At 38.2% G+C, this 21,005-nt stretch overlaps 1 protein-coding gene and 2 long non-coding RNA genes across 3 annotated transcripts in view; 1 reads left to right on the top strand and 2 right to left on the bottom strand.

The window, feature by feature from the left end:
• Positions 1–1,322, bottom strand: part of LOC132911631 (uncharacterized) — a 271,608-nt gene extending 270,286 nt beyond the window's left edge. Inside the window, exon 1 of the long non-coding RNA XR_009659054.1 lies at positions 182–1,322. This is a non-coding gene — a long non-coding RNA (uncharacterized LOC132911631). The remainder of the gene's footprint in view (positions 1–181) is intronic.
• Positions 1–21,005, bottom strand: part of LOC132911628 (complexin) — a 330,756-nt gene that overhangs the window by 270,286 nt on the left and 39,465 nt on the right. The window lies entirely within an intron of this gene.
• Positions 3,596–5,434, top strand: LOC132911815 (uncharacterized). Its single transcript, XR_009659088.1, has 3 exons — positions 3,596–3,844; positions 3,910–4,164; positions 4,631–5,434. It is a non-coding gene; the product is annotated as an uncharacterized LOC132911815 (long non-coding RNA).

Raw genomic sequence — 21,005 nt, 5'->3', positions numbered from 1 at the left:
GTTCCATATTTTTGTTAAGCTCGCATTAATTTACTTAGATGCTGAGATCGCTTGTCGAGATTCCTGACGCTACGCTTCTTTATTACTGGGTCACAAATAATTAATGTATTAACTGGGAAAAATAAGTATACTTGGCGCTGGAATTTCTTCAATATAACAATTCTTTTATTTAGAATTTAACGATCGTTTTACGTTCCATTTTATTTCTGTTAAAAATTAATTATATGATATCTATGTTTGCAATGATTAAAATCAGCATAGTTGGAATTGTGGAGCATTTATTAAATTTTAATTTTGCAGTTAAATGATAACCCAGATACGCTAACATTTTCCTGTGATGTTTTCCGAAATAATTTAATTTTTCCCTCATCTGGGCAGTTTGAATTAAAAGGAGAATTCAATTTTTCTATTAACTGGTTTTCAAAAACTGACCATCCATTTAAACAAATATTGGACAATGTTGAAAAACTCACAAAACAGAATAAAATTTTCCTTTCCTTAGAAATATAACAGACACATTAAAATTATATATTAATAAGATGACGCACCTAACAGTTTAATAAAATGGTTAAATATCAAAATTTATGTGTTCCTATGCCCAAGGAAAGTTAGTAATCTAATAAAATAAGGATTTAAAACCGTAGTTAGTTGTTAATCGCTACCATTACTCTGTGCATTAGCTCACTGTGTAATGAGAATTCTGACTCATTTCAAACTATCACGAAGCTCATCGAAATTAGTTCAACGAAAATAATATTGAAAGTTATTTGGCTCTGAAAAGAGGTAAAGAGAGAGAGAGAGAGAGAGAGAGAAAATAGGTGGGAAAACTTGATGAAACGCAGTATTATTAGAAAAGTTGAGGCATAGGGTCAACATTTACTGCGGCCACAGCGCGCTCTCCGTTTCGACCATCGATTTCCTCTTTCGAATTTATTTCGGGCCGGGTCGTCACAAGAGAAGTCAGGTCGAAAAATGTTTCATTCCAATCGAACGCAGGAACTCTTTCGCTTGCAACAAAGTGCACCGTAGTTGTATAAAATTTATTACATTGACACTATCCCTTTGCCTCGGAGCAACTGATAAATTATTCGAAAAGCAAACAGACCGAGTTCTAAAATTTCGAGTCCGGAAAACGACGATTGGTTAGGGCAGTTATCCTTTTAAGCATTACGAACGTACAGGAATTGAAATAAACCTGAAAAATTACTAAAAAGTTTAGTCCCTTTAAGATCAAATTTCTTTTTATTTTACAAGAAGAACCGTCCTTTTATTAATTTGTTAAGAATAGCAGTTAACAGTAGATATTTGTTCGGCTGATTTTATAAAGAAGACACTATATGTACATTAAAATTTGACACCAAAAATAAAGACACTTATCGTTTATCCTTTAATCAATCTTGGCATTCGTATTGCTAGTTTCTCCACCCAGTTTTCTACTCAATATACCCTATTATACCTACTATTTTACCCTAATATACCTTGATATGTATACAAATTTCATCAATGAATTTGTCAAGATATCATCACAGCCAACGAATAATTGTTTATTCATCCCTCCTGGAAATTTTTACTATCCTGAATCAGTAATTTTCACTGTCCAATCCTTTCATTTCTTTCTAATCCAAATTTCTCTTTCACTGCCAATCTAAACCAATTATCGCGTTCCCCATACACATCATCAGGTACCTCCTACTCATAAACAGAACGAGTAGTATCAGGTTGTCCGGAAAGTGTCTTTCTTTCGCAAACGTTTTTTACATCAATTCACCTTCATACAAACGTGAAACCAAGTCTGTGAAATGTCACGGTGTCTGTCTCAACAGAACAAAATGGATGATACGTAATTCGACAAAATAATATAAAGCAGAAACGTTGTGCGTCTATTATATCCTAATAAAACGAAAGAAACTTTTAGTTTTATTGAGAATTCTGGATTTTACTCGCCGAAATAAATGTATGGAAACACTCATATTACATGTAGAAATCATATTAAAATAGTTTCATATTTATCTAACATGTGATTAACAAGATATTCGTAGATACGTAGATTGCACGCTCTCAGTTCTCTTTTTGTCTCACCATCTTCTTTTCTACTATGCGTACGGAACAGTTGCATTCTTATGTTTTACGAGACGTTGCGCACGCACGTACTCATATATGTGTGTCGCTACTACGCGGCTAATCCAGTGTAGCACACAAAATTACACATATCTCAATAAGTTTCACGAACCTCCACGTCGTTCATCACGACAGGTTTGTCCTGGGCCTTGAGTTTCCACCAGCACGTTAACGCAAGTTTTAACCATGTGCAGAAACGACACTGTCCGTGAGCACGACGTTCTCGAACAAAGCTGAATACGACAATGCGAAGGGTCCGCCAGAGCGCAATACACTCACATGCTCGTTTACGACCCAGAACAATACAGTCTAAATGCTGCAGCGTCCAGCTGCTTTTAATTTCTTTAGCCGACCATTGGTCGTCTTAACACCTCGCCATAATCGCGTCTACAACAGAAACCGGAAGCGACGACGGATAGAACGGATATATACATAAATATCACTTTATGCTGGAGCAAGCATCGCGCCAGACACTCGCAATTTACGGCAACAAAAATACCAGAGAAAGGGAATGGGTGACCAGGGTACGGCAGCAAAGATAGAAAAGCAACGGGAAACGGATGCGACGCGGAAACGAGGAAAAACGTCGATGGATGTTTACGTCGGTTTTAGCAGGCTGACGACGCGGGAAGCGATCCTCCTCGTTTCTTTTGTTGCATGGGATGTAAGCAGAATGCGACGTTTCGAACAGGATGAGTAACGAAGCGATATTCCTGCGCGCGTATACACAGTTACAATAAATGAATGATTTCAACGAGAAGGACGGTTGTGCATAAATAACAGGCTGATAAGCCGCTTTATGGTGGGAACACCTGACGTTCTCAACGACTCGTTCCAAAGTATCCCTCTGGTTCTTTAATGGAGACCGAAATGAACATAGAGGCAAAGAAAATGTATAGGATTATTCTTTTTGGTTGTTATTGACAGTATAGAGATAGGAATAAATATTTATTTAAAACAACGCAGAGGGGGTTCATCGAGCTCCCTGGAATCATTAACCTTTTTATAGTTTTTGAATTTTTATATTCTTAAGAAGAGATATTACTATTTCGAGCGACTAGCGAAAAGACTTTTGATGTTTCACGAATATATAGACAAGTAGTACCACGCTGCACTTTCTGAATATTTATATTCATGAAAGGAGATATTACTGCTATTTTGCTCAACTCATAAAAGGGCTTTTAACGTTTCAAATAATATGCTAATATAGTAATAGTATTATAATATATAAAATTGAAACGGAGAGTCACACATATTGATAGCAATTCCTTCGTATTTTCCTCAAACTTGAGATATTTTTGAATATTAAAAAATACGATTCAGTGAAAATGATATGGAGAAGACAGCAAAGTTAAATCTTTGAGTGCTCGCTGAAAAAACATATGTAGTCTGCCTCTATTTTTCATTCTATCTGTTTAGCTTTGTATATTTCCATCTCTAGTTCAAATTGTTAAACGATATATATTTGCGTTTTATACTTATAAGTAAGTAATCTACTATTATGAAATTCAGAAACATATAACAACGTTCTTTGGTCTCGCACAATTTGGAAATCCGCTCTTTGAAATCGCACAGAAGTTCGCGCCTGCTCCGAGCGTTTGTTTTCTACCCACCGATACGAAAACAGGTTACAAAGCAAAACAGTTTGGAAAAAAGGAAGAGAAAACGATGACGAAGAATTTATGCAGAATATAAAGTTGCGACTGTGATCGGGATCCAGCTACACGTATGTAAAGAAATCAGAATAAAACCGAGTTTTCCCAGACCGAGTAAAGTGCGATGTTTGAACAGTTTTCAGAAGTGGCTTTGTGTTTTCTCGAAACGCACACGTTTGCACACAATGTAACTACGATTCGTGGCTTCGTACACGAAAACGATTCCTGAGAAACGGCAACATCCATCTTCAAGGCAGACAAACAATGGAAAAAGATGTTTCTAAAATAATATTTGCGATTCGTTCGAAGAGAGAGAGAGAGAGAGAGAGAGAGAGAGAAAGGGAGAGAGAGAGAGAGAGAGAGAGAAAGATCACCAGAATAGCGATCACAGGTAGCATCTCTTGGCTACTAATTAGTCAGACTATACCCCAATTACAGAAACTCGAGTAGAAGGCAAATTAGAGATGCTGGATAGAAGCGAGATGGACTGTTTGCCAAATATTTGCCGGCCAATAATGATTAGGTTAATTCCACTCGGTCTTTCATGAGCTTGTGCTGTTGCGGAGGTTATAACGGGATTTAGTTTCTTCGCCTGAATTTTCTGCATCATGCTGTTTGTGCTAACTACGAACTTAGATGCAGTTGACTCAGCTAATTACGATCGGAAATATCTCGGTTCTTTCGTTACTGCTCGTTAAAATAACGCTGTTTTTGAATAATTGTACAGCAAAAAGATGTAAAAAATTGTCTAGCATGTACTTGGTGTGTATTAATCAACGTTGCATCTAATCGAAACGAAATAACGATTCTTAAAACTTGTAATAATTTCCTAATAATATTTCACACTTTGTTTTCAGTCTTTTAATACTTATGGTCGTGGGTGTGTCTGTTAAACGAAACGCGACCTCCACACCCCGTTAAACGCCCCGAATGAAAAACCGTACAAATCGTTCAGTTTCAGCCGCTTGACACGTGTCTGACACAACGACGAGAACAATCAGCTTAGTTCTGCAGTGCATTCGGCGCGAAAGAGCAGCACTTCGCAAGGGAGATCATTGATCTATCAGAGTGGCTGTCGAAAATCTTGTAAAACAATTACTTGAAAGCAACATTGGCAGAGGAACTCTTCCCATCTTTAACATTCGAAACAGTGAAGATAATTCACAGGGATTATTTGGTTTCGATCGAGAAACGAGGAAAAATCAATAATACTTTCCAGTAGAAAACGAAAACGATAAAGAAGAATGACTTCGAGCGACAGAGAGGAAAAAGGAAAATTGTAAGAAGAGGACAGAAGAGGGCTAACGGAAAGGATTCTTTCAATTAGTTTGTCGACTCTTGAGATTCCAGTTAATCGACTCTCTTCTCGGACGTCTGCTACTCTAATGATCGTTCACATTGAGAGAGACGTTGGATGGTTTCTCCATTATGCAAGAAGTTGAACGCATCCATATTGATAAGCCAAGTTCTTGGATTCTCCGTAATATGTACTTCAAAAACGTTTCGATAAATCTTTACGGTGCGTTCAGACCAAGTCTTGCTTCGCCTTAGCAAAAATTCGGCGATAGAATGCACGTCTGCAGTTTCGATTTGCTAAATTTTACCAACGTCAGGGAAAAACGAGTATTCGCTTGGTCGTACCATTGGATTAAATCTGTAGATTTCATCATAAACCAGGAGGATTTTGCAATCTCTCTCTTCCCTTTTACTGTGCTAATACTAGTTTATTACATTATTACTATTATGCTTTATTCTGCTATTATTATTACTACAAACAACTGTTAATTGCGCTACTATTCCATGACAGATCGTTAAGCGGCTAAGGCTAGTAGCCACAGCTATCACTCAACTGATACGTAAAAAAGATGTGTAGATTTTGTTGTGAAAAGAAGTTTGGTCGAACATGCTGAATCCGATGTATCCGGCAAAAACTTAATAAGCCAGCCAATGTACGCGAAATGCTCCACGGCGATGTTGAGGAGAACGCGATTGCTGGGCAAACACGCCAGGAATTTTCCGGGAAATAATTGCCAGGCTCGATGGTTGCGAAACTTGGTTGATCTTTAACCGAGGCTGCAAGTTGGCGGAGATGATGGAATTCACGGAGAAGAATCGTCGATGGGCAGATCGGAAAATTAGTGGTGGATAGGTGTGGCGTACGTTTGAAAGGTGATCAAAATTTCGGATCGTTGGGAACGATGGAGCACGAGGAGCGTGCTCGAAACTCGGTGTAATTAAAGGAACGCCGATGGTCAGCTCTTGAAAAGTTTCCGCGGTCCCTTTACCCACTTCAGGCGCTGACAATGAGTAACGAGTTTCGGGCCATTAGAGAAAATGGAAGACGAAATAACTAGCCGGACATGGTTCCACCTTAAAAACTCGACGAAGAACGAAAAGCCAGTTGGCCTCTGCCTTTCGAATTTCGTTGAACGTTTCCGACGAATGCACTTTGCCGATGAGGATACGATTGCACGCATCGGTTACTCGAAAAATTCCTTTCAGCTCCATTTTGCTCCGTAGAGGAGGAGAGACCACTTGCACCATGGAAAAAATTAATCGGCAAAAGTGTCGCGGGATTTGAAGAATATCTGGGTCACCTTTTCAGACAGATGAGAGAGAACGAAATGGATCAAAGAGCCAACTATAGGGGAAAGAATTTACATAAATGCTTAAGTGGCTGCCGTTCACAAAGAGGAAGAGAGGAGAGCAGTATCTTAAGAAGTTCGGCCCCAGAAAACGAAGAAACTTAAAGTTTCTGTAATGAGCTCAAAATTTTTCCCTCCTCCCCTTCCCTATCTAGTTGAGTTTGCGAGCCTCTTATCGACCGAATCGCGGCGCTCCTTTGCTTTGACAAACGTCGTCCGAGAAAGTTCGACGATAAGAAAAACTAAGATGAACTCGTAGAATACGGGATTACTTTTTAATCGTTTCGGGCTCGAGCCCCGAATTAATAAAAAAAGGGAAGGGGGAGAGGAAAGATGAAGAGAAAAGAAAGAAGAGAATGGGAGATGACTTTAACCGGGAAGAAAGTTTCTGGTTGTGTCGGTGACGTCTCGCGCACGTCCACGTTTCTTCGGAGAAGTTAAAAAGTTAAACCGTGACTCGATGGGTGCAAGGAGCCATCGATATCGATTGGACCTGAGCACCGATTAATGAATATCGACATCCCAGCTTCCCCAGTTTTCTCCAAGTCTCTTCGAATTAATTATAAACAGTACAGGTTAAGAATTCAGTAACTGAGATTGCCCCAAATTGCTATTTATAAGTGTTGTTTCTCGTCTGGCGTTGGTCGATTTAATTTTGATAAAACAATCACGATAGACCCAATTATTTATACGATTTTACCTTTCTAAACGATGCAGGATATCGGAGTTATCTGATAGAAAGGATATCCTATTAAATATTCATCTTACTAAAATGGAAACTCTTGTAGAACGTAACAATAATTTGATAGTATTCAGATTTCTTTTAGGATTTTGTTGTTACAGAATTTTAAGTATGTATTTTTAATAAATAGAAAACCATCGAAGACTCCTCTTTAACACTCACTGTAGGTTAATCTGAGTGACAACGATCCTCAAACTTAATCAAATACATTCGACAACCGATGGTAGTATGACAATATACATTTTCCGCAGAAGGGAATTTCGTGATTTTCATTCGCGCGTAATTTTGACGTCTCGTGGCTGTCAACGTGCTCTCTAAATATAAGCTAATGGTCACAAAATATGTGGAAGAAGAGCGACAATTATAGTACGATCGCGTGTGAAAGAAATTAGCTTCTCCTTGAAAACAATTAACCCTATCGTGATCGTCGAATTTTTCTTTTCCAATCTGGCTATTTTATTTTATCAACAAAAAAGTGCTTAGAATATATTTGAATAATATTGAATATAGAATACAATCGCGTCAATAAAATTTTATTCAAACTTATGAAGGAACACAGCTGATTAAACGCGATTAAATCTTTTTTGCATACTAGTTTACCAAGTAATGATATTAATGAATTTTTAAGTTACGTATTATAGATTATAGACTTTTATAAGCTTCTTATATACTCTAAAGTCAAACACAATAATCAGACGACAAGTATTTTCTGAAACTTGTTTATAAAACTTTGTCCGTTTAATGATTGGCTTATAAAATTGTTACGCCATTAATCCAATAATGCAAGAAGGACCAAACCATCGATTTTCTCATCAAACTTCTATAAACATCAATTAATGTAGATTAAAGAGAATCATACCGCGGAAAACAAGCAAAACGAAGTAAATCTTAATTCGACCCACTTTATACGATAGCCTTCAACCGGGCAATGATTAACGAGTTTGTTATGTCGAATTAACATTTTTTTAATCCCGATAGGTTCAACCGGCTGATTATTGACGACACAAATTCGATCAATTAATTACCATTGGACGTCGCATCGTAGAGTTCGTAACGTTACAAATTACGTGAGGATGTTTGATCGCGATTTTCGCAATTCATCGTCCGCGTACACGCGTGGATTCTCCACGTACGAACCTAATTCATTTAAGGCAGCAGGCAAGAGGCATCATTTTTCATAGATTCGTGACTTCGCCCCGTAGAAAGGAGACAGTTCATTTATCTTAGCTAGGCAAAAAGACATTCTTCGGTAATCTACACATCGTTTCTTCCCTCCCACAACACCATATTGCCTCGCGAGCGCGTTACATAATTTTTTCATTCATTATCAGTCGCGTATCACGGTCGTATAAAATCGCGCGCGCGTTAACACATTCATCGGTGAGCGTATTTTCATAGAGCTTGCACTCGCGCCTCTTATGTCACCACTTTTTACAAGCGTCACGAAATACGAAGCAAAAAATAGGAACGTACGATAAACCAGACGATTATGCAAAAGACGTTACGAAAAGTATGTGCAAGAATTTGGTTGAGAATTTGCAAAACTCCTGCAAAAGAGATAACGTTCCGTGGATATTGCGTACTTTACCATTACTTACCATAATTTAATACGGTTTATCGCGATACGTCTATGTTGATAATATTTTCTTAATTTTCTCAAATGAAAATGTTACATTGTCTATCGATGCAACTTGTTTATTACGCTTTCTCAGTATCATTTAAAAATAATAACGATCTCGGCAATGTGTAAATAATTACGTGGTATATTTTAGAACATTTATCGCGTGTTGGTGACCAGTGAAAGGCGTGGCGTAAACAGAAAGCTCAGTGACGATGAATGCATTAACCCTTTCAATGTTAAATCCGTACATCGTACGATCGACAAACATAAACTATTGAAACTTATAATTGCTATGTCGAACAATTATGTATTGGCTGTTTTAAGATCGATTATACGATCTACTATGAAATCGACACTGTAAACATAGATAAATGAGAACACGTAAAACAATACTTTTAAGAAAATTTGTTCAAGGTCCTGCTACACAGTGAAAGTTGTTTTTAGAAAGAGTTAACGAAGGAAAACTACCGTGTGCTGTCGCGACGATGCGATGTGGCCAACTGATATTCCATTCCAACGTGTATCATACGAGCTCGTTAGGGAACGAACTCATTACTTTTTCAAGTAGCAGCTGAGTTTTTGGCCACACAGCTTGCCTCGCGCCAAATTGACCGTGTTTTAGTGAGAATTTTCCGGATTTTCCAAGCCGTGGAAGGTTTCGATTTTGTCTGGTGCAGGCCACAAAAATTTCAAAACTCGTTTCGCACAACATCTACGAGTATCGTAAATATTCCATAGGATCGGGCATGTAACAACATCGAAAACCATGCGAACGACAGAATTCGATTCCAGAGCTCGTAAATTAACGATAACGCCCGGACAATGGTCGTGCATTGTTCCAACAAAACTCTTCGAACGAAAATAAAAAAAATAGTACCGTCCTTTCTACTGAAATAATAAAATTTCTCTAAAAAGCTCCAGAACTGGCGAAACACATTTTACTGTTGCAAGAGATCGAGTAATACTTTGTAAACGTTGCTTTCTTTTTTCATTTGATTTCGTAAAAATACGTCCAACATATAGCGGTTAAATCATCGGATTGACTTTTATATTTAGTGATTTTCCTTGCAAGCCTTTGAAATTAGAAATTAGTTGCTTGGAAAGTTATACAACATACTTTGTATTATTTGGTGACTCACCGTTGTAAAATATCGTGATAACTGTACTGTACCTGTAACAGACAGAAATTTATATTTTACTACAATATAATGAAAAAAGTTATGTACAAAGAGCCACGTTTAATAAATCCAGACTAATCATCGATAATAGCGGCAACTTTTGAATTCTATTGAGTCACTCGATGAGTTTCTGCCAATTTTCATGCGTACTCCCTCTCCCACACACACAAACACACATATACTGTATAATTATTTATCACTTTTATAACAAGTACTTTTAATTAATTGTAAAAGTTACTTAAACCCATCAAATAATTACGAAATTATTTCCGCTATCTTGATTTTAATTTTTATTCGTATTTACACGAACAACATGAAAATTGTCTCCTTTCCTTTTCGCTTTTCCCACGAGCTTCGAATAGTTTCACTTGATAAGGTATCGCTCTTCCAAACATATGAGCACAAAGTATATTTCACGAACGCGTTAAGTACATATGTATATACGGTCCTATACAGATTTTATATTCTTATCTAAAGAAAAACTACATATATGCAAAGGGGATGCACGTTTAGCAAGACCAAACGAATCGCGAATAACAACTAGATTTCGAAGGCAAACAGATCGATGGCCAGTATCGATTAGATCGTGTTAGAAGAGACAACACACCGGTAGACATTAACATCTTCGGGGCTTCGGTAGCCTGCAAGTACTTTCCCATAGCAATTTTACGAAGCAGTTAACACCGCTAACAAGTTATCAGAGTGAGATTGAAGGAAGATAGCCCGAGTAACCCGAACACTTCGCCGTCGATATAAACTCACTCCAGTTTGATCGGCTTACGGAACTCAGCCCGCGGCTACTTCAGCTTATCGACGTGGATGCTACCACGTATAGAGAGGTCTTCAATTTTACCGCCTCTATATTGTCTCTATATAAGCGGGGCTATCTTCGCGGAAACTTGGGAAGCGGTAAAATTTGCGAAGCAACTTTATCGGGAAACATCGTCTGAAGACCGATCCCGAAAGTGCCGCACTTTCACACGTTCAACGAGACTTCTCTGAAAATGTGTGACCAAACGTAAAGAAGGTTCAGGCGAATAGATATCGTAAAGGACTATATAAACTGGCAAGCGTAATACGAAAAATTTGTTGCTATTGGAAATGTAACGACGAGTTTCGTATTCTTCTGGGTAAGGCTAAACCTGGTTTTGTGGATTTTCTCTCGTAATAATATGTGAGGCAAGCTTAAATACGAGAATGAATACGAAGATGTTTCCCCAGGGTATTCCAGAATCCTGACGAATGGCGAGAATATATAGAGAATCATTGGTAATTGTACGCGTGATCAGGTGGATATAAAACACGTATAAAGTGGGTTTCCCAAAGAATTCAATTTTTATCCATTTCGTCGATGTATAAGAGAAGAAGGATTCTTTAAAGATCGTTATCAATTATGTGTGATTACACGGATGTAAAACACATATGGTGCAGCGAGATTTCCAGTGAACCAAATGTTCACTTACTTCGTTAATGAATAATAAGAGAAAAGATTGTTTAAAAATTGTTATTACTAATATTAAGAAATCGAAACCAAGACTCAGTTCGATATCTCTTATCTCATCTTAGTGTCATTGTACAAAAAGTTCCTCATTTTTCCATTTCTGTCAGACAGATCCAAATGCGTGTGTTGAAGCATTCGCAAATACGAACATTGATAAAAGAAGGAAGAATAAAGTCGATATTCAGCACAATTGCGTACAACAATTTACACAATCGGTCTGCGAAACTCGAATCACGGTTGAAACAGTTAAATTATGCATAGAGATGTGGCAATGAAATACGATGTAAATTTAAAAGATGGGAACGACTGGTGTTTCCATGCGCGTATTCATAACAATTCACCGTCGAGATAAATCGCTACGGGCGAAAGTCACGTTCTTCCCACGGACCGAGTGCTTCCACTAAAAATTCCATCGCGAATCTTGGGCTATCACCTCTAAAACTTCATTAAACGTTTATCAACCTAATGGCCCCGCCAGCCGTGAAATAGTTCCGCTGATTTTTAAACCATCCCATCCAGCTGACCCAGAAAGACATCACGCTCCTTCTATCTCTCAACTGAGAGTATTGAAACATTCAGACACTCAACAGCTGACGTAGGAACGATATCTTCATGGAATATATCCAGTTTAATGGCAAATTGCGATTCCCATCGAATGGATATCTTGGAACACTCTATCGTTACAAAGTACACAGAATAAAATTCGAGATTCATGAAAGAACTTTTGGCGAACGTTGAATGGACGTCACAAATATCGACGTTCGATTGAAAATCCGCTATGCTGGAAGAAAACGCGTTGAGTTGAGTTTCTGAACGATTCGTCTTGTTTCTTAACACGTTCACCGTGATTCTAATTTTCATTAGTTGAACGTTAACGAATAATTCTCATACGCTAGATGCTTTTACATCGTAAAACTTAAAATGTAATTCATACGAATTACTGTGAAATATTTTATCGCAATTTCGAGCTTTCTGGTCCATGTCCTAGATTCAAATCGGTACCGCAAGCATAATCCAAAAGTACACCAGTGTTCATAAATATTAAAACAGTTACAAGTCTACTATGAAATATCTGATTGTTACATACGTAATTATTAAATACGTAATATTTCATTGTTAATGAAACAATTATGGGAAACCCGTACAAAAGCGAGTACTTAAGGTTCTGCATCTATAACATTTTCATTTATGAAACAAATTGTATCATCAAAATTGTATTCATTGGATGCCTTCATAGTGAACATAGAATAACACAAATAACTACCATCTAAATTTTCATATTAAGCGCATTAATTAATTAATTGTCTCCTGTATAATTTGTATTGTATAATTTTTATTACAACATTCTACTTTACAATCCAAGATACCAAACCAGTCCTAATGAAATTCTTAAAAATTTAATCTTATAATTTCGTAACGCTTTATCAAGTTTATCTTACTTCGTTAGAAACATCCCTGTTACTTGTGAACAAGGATGTGGATCTGAATCCTACGCAACGGATGTGTTAAGGAGAATAAGACATTTTTCGACCGGACAGACACTTTTAGCTTCCTCCGCACATTAAAGATAATTTCAGTGTTTCGTTTGAAGCGTTAACTGTCATAGTTGGTCCCCAAGCAATCTAGTTGTTATTCTTGGTCTTTGGAAAGCTTCTGTCCCTTAATTCTTGATATCCTTCTTCCGAGTCTCTGGAGACGATTCATCGTTCGTAGTCACCGCCGACTTTATCACCCACGTGCTCATTATCTTGCGTCACGTTTTAATAGCTATCGAAATATAAAATTGTCCCTGGAGCAAAGCACGTTACTGGAGGAATTATCAAGGACGCGCGGTGGCTATTGCTATCATTTTATATTTGCTCGGAATGTACGAAGGAGCAATGCTTTATAAGGATTTTATCTTCGTTACGCTTCCGTCTGTAACGCGCAACCATTACTCTTCATCTATTTTGTATTTTTTCATCATCTACCGCCTGAAATGCTCTGAATGTTTCACATTCCACGTTAAATTAACGCGTTTCTCGCCAAGATCGTTCGATGGAACTTCAATTTTTACGGCACGCGTGTTTCGGAGTTGTACAAAATTAATTTATAAAAGTATCATGTTGTAACATATGGAAGGTTCAATTTTCAAGTGTTCATACTTTATTGAATATGAAAAAATTCATTTGTTTATTTTCGTACTGTAAAGAGAATATTATAACACTACCTTCTGCAAAAATTGAAAACCTAACTGCAGTGAAAAAATGTACGATCATTTACTCGTTAGAATTAAGAAACATTTTCCTTTATTAACCATACATGGAATCATCAAAGTGTATTTAACAATTTACTAATTTTATAACCTTTTAAATTGTGCTATCTTCTGAAACAATTGCCTGAAACGGTTATTATTTCTCCGTAGTATAATCAATGAATTTCCTGGTTCCTCTATAAGTGTAATATATATAAAGAAGATATTTTTTTGAGCATAAAATTCGAGCTTAATAATTTTGCATAATAAATACGTTTAAAGGACGATTTATACCCTAAAAATTGTACCAGTATCAAACTAGAATTCCGACTGAAGAAAATTAAAAGAACTGAAACTATACGTAAAAGAGTAAATTCTCAGATTTAACGCGATACGCAACAACGCATTTGCAGACGCAAAAATATTTATCGAAGTAACGAAATTTCCTAAATTATAATATAATCTGACAAATCTATGAAAAACGAACAAATATGTATATTCCTGTTTTACGAGTAAATCTACTACGAATTATATCATGCAGTTCATAAGCTTTGGTCTCCCTCGTTAATCGTTACAATGTTCCTGCAGAGTTACTATGATAACGCTTTCAGGCAAGTTAAATGGATCTTACATCGACCATAAAGTGATCCTCGTGTCCTGTTCGTGCTGCTACGTATTTAGCAGCTACATCGATCATTTAGATCGTACGTTTTTCATATTTCGAGTTGATAATTAACTTGACGACGTCACTTAAAGAGGCACGTAGGAGAATTGGATGGTTAATTGAGAGTCCGGCGAACATCTTCGCGAATTGTTAAGCCAAATACGAGGCTGCGTATGCAAATGACCAACACGTTCTCGGTGCATTGGATTAAGCCATAGCTTATGCGTCTAATCCCAGATTAAACTGGATTATACACAACACATTGGGGGAACAAGTATGGCAGTAACATTTATCAGATGAAGCGGGAATAATCACCGTCCTAGAGCTTGCAATTCGAGTCGTAGACTGGAACGTTTTCATTTGCGAAACGGGCTGCCTTGTGCTGGTTATCTTAAGACGAACGATAACGCGCCTGATTATCCTCATTGCAAATACATGTGCAACATTTCTGTTCACATTCTTCCTTTGCTTGTTTACATTTGTCTTTGTTCCAGCGATTTTATGATTCAAGTTTTCAGAATCTTTCGCTTCATACAAGTTAATTTTCGAGTGGCATTTTGCTCAAGAAACTATAAAAATCTTCTTTATAAATATATTTATTATATTTTTACAGGAATACAAAATTCTGCTCGACCAATCATCCAAATTAATTATCACTATATTTCGTATGAACTTAACATACGTGCTATTATTTATCTACGATACTGTACAAGTTCGCCGTCATTGTTTGCATTCCTCATTTGTTTGTTATTCGCTTGTTTACACCCCCCGCCTATTTGTTTACACTTTTGCTCCGTATATTTACATTCTCGGTACAAAGGGCTCTGTACACGCGACACAAAACTTGTCACAGTAATGGAATCGAAGTTGACTCCAACTCCGAGTCCCATTCTTTGCCCGAGAGCCGAAAAGTCGTGCAGTCGTCTCGAGGGTGTCGACGAAACTTTTGTTCAACGCTGAGAAGCCAGCCGTATCTCGGGGACGAAAAATGTAAGCAAATGCGAGAGAGCGGCCGTGAATAAAGAAAAAGAAGAGAAAAGAAAGTTCCGAACGAGGAATAGCCCGGAGGCTGACTGATCGTTCCTTTTAGGAGACAATAACGTCGTGCTGAGAAGATATGCTTACAAGTTTCGCCTTGGCGCATTAACGAGCGACATCTCGCTTCACGGAGGAAATGAAAGCCATCTTTGACCTTCCTCATTAACCCTGGACGAAGAGGAATTTCGGTAACGAGGGCTGCGTGCCCGCGACCCCTTCAAATTTATCAAGTCCGTCCAAGTTTCCGGTTGTTCGAAGCCGGAAATTTCTCTTCGGCTAAAGCTTCTTATACCTTTCATCGAACGAGCACCGTCTGCCGCCTGCAAGGAGTTTCGGGCAACTTCCTTATCCTCGAACCGAGCAGCCCGAGATCGATTTAATAACCTAAAACTTTCTTTAAAGGAAATGTTTAAACATACGAGGGGAGAAAACATTGACGCGATCGTCTATCAACTGGCAGTTTCATCGATGACTAGCCAGAAGCGAAAGTTCTCGATTTGCCGGAAATGATCCACAAATCACGCCAAACTAAAACCATTAGCCTGAAACGTTGCGGCCCTAGAAGCAACCCTACTTTAATATCTACTTTCCACCCGCGATATTTACGGCTCGTATACCGGGTAGACTACAAATTGGTCATCGTGATATTTCAAATATTTTGGAGATGTTTGCGTGTTTGAAATTCCTACGTATAAACATTTGTAGTCCACTTATTCGAGATCAACGAACTCCTGTCTGAAACGTTGCTTTTTAACTTGGCTGGGTCATTTCCTAACAATTTCTAATTTTCTAATAATCGTAGAACTAAAGATGAATTCCGATCCAAAAGGTAGAAGACCTATAACCAAAAAGATTGTCGTAGCCATAAAGTTAGGAATGCAAACAACATCTTAACACGACTTGCCTGGTTAACAAGTTGATCTATGAAAACGAACTTAAAGTCTTTTGACGAGCAGTTCGTGGACCACCCCGTATATTCTCCAGTAATATTCAGCTAGTATTCCATGTTAGACAGTATATCAAGTCGTTATATTTACACGACTAGCCAAGGATATCAGGCTTTCGTTAAGATCAGCTTAAGTAACGAGATTCACAGATCCTAGAGTTTTGGAAAATTTCATTTTCATCCGCGTCGACCCTTCCCCAGCTTATTTACGACCCGAGATTGATCCTTCTCCACCACTTCTTTTCGTCAATGCATTTCTCTGGTAAAGCGAGTTTCCAAAAGAAAAGCAGATAACGGATCCATCCTGTTGTCTTTCTGACCCGTGGTCCAGCCACCGAGGTCTTAACCTTTGTTGTTCATTCCTTACCTTGAGCCGCTTGGTTCCACCCTCTCTCGACGAATCGAATCTCGAAAATTGGTCGCTCCGAGCGATCGTACCGTCGAAGATGAAGAAATAGAAAATCGAAGGCAATTCGGGCCAATCTCATAACCGGCACAAACACAAAAGCGTGTTGCACGAAGCCAAACACGAGGGTGGTGTTTGGTCCATGAGTTTTCCAATTTACAATATTGCACACGAAGACTGTTGAAAAGACGAAGGAAGAGAGCACAGACTGTGTTGATGGGGAAGAGCTGGCGTAATTGGAAAATCGATAGGCAAATCGGATCAAGCTGTCTGCAACGAGAGAAACCAAGTACGTGTTACTAAAGTCGATAAGAAGCCTGAACGATCGGTGCCCCGAGAGCGCTGTAACTGACAAATGTCACCAATGGAGGGTGTTCGAAAATGTTCGTGTCATATCCCCACTAGGGTTGGTCTAATGGCACGCGACAGCTCATAATCTACCCTGGTGCGGTGGTTCCGTTAACCACAGGGAGTATGGACCACAGAAATTGATCGACAGGGATGAAACTCCCGACGTATCTTTTAATACGTTATAAGCACAGTGGGCGTTCATTTATAAATCACGACGAGAGGAGTAGTAAGCGTGCCATCTTCATGACGATTCCACGCCAATTGTGCGTCAATGATGGTTAACTCTTTAGTTTCTAACGTTGCGTTAGTCCAATATTTATTTAAAGATCAAATTCTAGCCGCGACTAATGTTATTAACTTTTCCAATTCGAAGAAACTCAATTACTCTCTTCGAAATCGTCACTTTGATATTCGTCGTCATCTAGTCGTGTTTTCTTCCTTCTGTTCCCTTGTAATGTTCGATTATTATGTTTCACGGGTTTATGCTCGTACGATCACTGTCAGAAAATTTTGGTAGCGTGGAAATTACAGTAAAAATCGAAAAATAGCAATTAGGTCTAAGTAATCGTCGTTGTTCTCTATTCACGACACTTCATCAGGGCCTGTTCCGTGCTCATTACGCTACGATTCTACTGGTAGTCCCAACGTTCTGACACTCACGATACAATTACTTTAACTTCTAACCAATTTCACAATCTCGCTGTATCTCGGTACACGGTATACAAAAATTGACAATACGAAATTGCATTAAAAGTTGGGAGCAGTAACTCGATCTATGTACTTTATGTCGTTGTTTTCTATCCACGACTTCTCGCCAGCGCCTGTTTCCTGTTCGTTACGCTACGATTCTACAAGCAATCTCGAGACTCCAGGACCATCAGCAACTGCTACCCTCTACAATTTCACTGAGACGACTGGCAAACAGCAAGAAATCTCTTTACGTCTTGCCAAGAAGGAAAGATCAGTAGTTCGACCGGGCCGACTGCACAGGTGCAGTCTCTAGTTTCTGGTCCATGGTGGCGCGCAACTTGTCCCGTAGTTCTGATCGAATTACCGAGCTCTGGGTGTATCATGGTAATTGTGAGAAGTTACACTCTCCAGTTCCACGCCCCAGGAGACTAGAGAGAGAGAGAGAGAAAGGCGAAAGACAGAGAGATAAGAGGCGAGCAGGAAGAAAGGACGAGGAGAAGGAGTCCGAAACGGTGCAATCCAGTCACGGTGTCGTGAGCTAGCCGTAGAAGGGCCCTCTGGGTCGGTCTCACGGAAATTAGACTTAATTGCCGGTTACAGGAGAAGATATCCAGTGTCGACAAACGCGCCTTCACCACGCCTTGATGTCGTTGGAAATGTGCTGTAACATGTAGGTCGTGCCTCTTTATGGCATCCTGGATTCTCCAAGAATACCTCTGCCTACGGTATCCAATGTCTACGTACTAAGCATCCCCCAAACTACAACTGAATTGTCGAAGTGTACAATGTACTAGACTTATGTATTTTTTTTATGCATTAATGGGAAATTTAAACGTGCAGAAGTATACAAAATATGTAGAATGCGTGAAAAGAGGAAAAATATTGAAAGTGAAGTACAGTGACTACAAAAAGTGTAACACTGTTGTATTTATTATAGCATTTGCATACGAATTAATTAGACCCAAGTACGTTTCTCCTATCGTTTAGTAGTGCTTCCACGTGACTACAAAAACCTGATACTATAAAAATGAAATGTAGACCTGATAAGAAATAAGTTTCATGAGAAAATAAGAGTGCATGCCCTGGTTATAGCTGTTATTTTCTCTAATGGGTGAAACAAATCTTTACGTAGGTTGATTTTTTTAGTTTTTTTAGTTTTGCCAATGAAGATACGAAACTGCATAAAAGCCCACAGTTTCATAGCGGTATAAACGAGAGAGAAAGATCTTTTCAGCAAATTTGTTGGAATATAGAACTGTGAGCAAAAAGGATCTTGGGAAAATATCCGACAACTTCACATGCACCCTCTTATCTAAGCAATAAAACAAGCCTTAAAGTACGTTCTATAGTGGACTTATCTTATCTTAGATTAAAATTTAATATTTACTTAATATATTATTCAGCAGTTTTATCACGTGTTTCGATATAATTTATCGAGCGAACGAAATTAGACTTCAAGAACACGTCGAAGTAGAATTCTATTTATTTTTACTCGACGAATTACCATCTATTGATACGCATGACCGATGTGAAAATCGCCAGCGACGAAGGATTCAACAATAATCGAAGCCACGTAACGAACACAGAGATTAGGCTCGAGCCCTTTGAGTCATCTACGATGCAACTCGCAAACACGTTTTGAACTCCGTACTCTTTGATGATACGGCAATTTGCATAATGTCTCGAGATGGAGAAAACCGAAGGTCTTGTATTGATAATCGCGTAAATTAGCATACTTCGTCGCACGAATGACCCTGAATTTGCGTAAAGATTCGTGTGAGGTGATACAGCGAACTGAGTAATTTATCGACACGGAGAATGTACGTGGAAACTTGGCTGCGCGTGACAAGAATATATTGTGCACGCCAAGTTTACTGCAGTTCTCCAATTTTTATGTTCCAATCTTGCTCTCATTTCAGCAAAGAAAAAGGACTTGGTAGTATTGTTTTAGGAAAATGTCAAACGTGAAATTGCAACGAGAAATCATGTAAATATACCAAAGTTCGCACTTGAGATATTTTTTAACGTTAAAGAAATACGATCAGAGAAACGCAGCAGATTTTGATTGAATCGTCGAATAGCGAGAATCAAATGGTCAGTGCAAATTGTCAATATAAGTTGTTCGAGTTTCTAAAGCAGCGATCGAAAAATTGTATAATCGCTATATTTGCTGCTATTTGTCAGTTATATGTAATATTCAATAAACCAAATTTACATACCACACATAACCACTTTTTCTGCATGACTATGTATCTCAAGAATTTGGATGTAGCGAATGCTATACTCTCACAGATCTGGCAACTTCTTTCGACGTAGATGGAACTTGGCAAAATATCAGGACATATAAATCAAAAGCTGATCTCCACAAAAGACGGACAGGATAGACGTAAGTCCTGTCAGTCTTATTGAGAATGTACGCAAGGACTTAGCGGTGCCCGAACTGCTACTTCGATTTCTATAGAAACTGATAGAATGTCAGGCTCAGTGAACCCGAGGCTGAAGAGAATAGGGGCGATCTGTGTAGCGAAGTTTGCGAGGCTTTAAACTCGAACACTGTCAAAGGTATGGCCATTAGTTGATCGCGTGTCAGAATCTTCCCTGAATTAATAAACGTAGCGATGGAAATTCGATTAATTGTAGGCATTTTTTTCATCATCGTGAAGCATATTAGTGAGGTTTTCGCTGGTGCTCGGAAAGTATCCGGATGTTTGTTTATTTCTGGTAAAATCTATCTTAATTATAAAGTTACAGGTGAATGAGTTTATGCAATGATTTTTATTCTGTATAATCATCTGGCGAGCGTTGCTTCTAATTACTAGTTCATCGTTAATTTCTATACTTTGGCAAAAGCAACATGCTGTTGCTACAAATTCACAATGCTAATTATTCGGACACTTACCACGAAATTTTTTTATGATTATATTATGTACATTATACGAAGCTTGGAGTTGAAATTTTGTCAATGTTAACGAGCTACGAGTATCGTGTGAGCACAATGGTAAAATTTGGAACCAATCCGGAAATGTATATAGAAATTACATAACATTTATCACAGACATGCAATTAATAAAAAGCAGATATACAACGTAGTAGTCATAGATATGCTCATTAGTGCTAACAATGGTCTCATTAAATATCCTGGCTAATTAATATAGTAAGGAGTAGACTGTTCAAATACTTTGGTGATCTCTGCGAAGTTTCCGCTCACAATAAATAT

Source organism: Bombus pascuorum, chromosome 11, assembly GCF_905332965.1.
Source record: "Bombus pascuorum chromosome 11, iyBomPasc1.1, whole genome shotgun sequence".
In the NCBI taxonomy this organism is placed as follows: Eukaryota; Metazoa; Arthropoda; class Insecta; order Hymenoptera; family Apidae; genus Bombus; species Bombus pascuorum.
The sequence above is the reverse complement of the archived record's forward strand: the minus strand, read 5'-3'. Positions and strand labels throughout refer to the sequence as shown.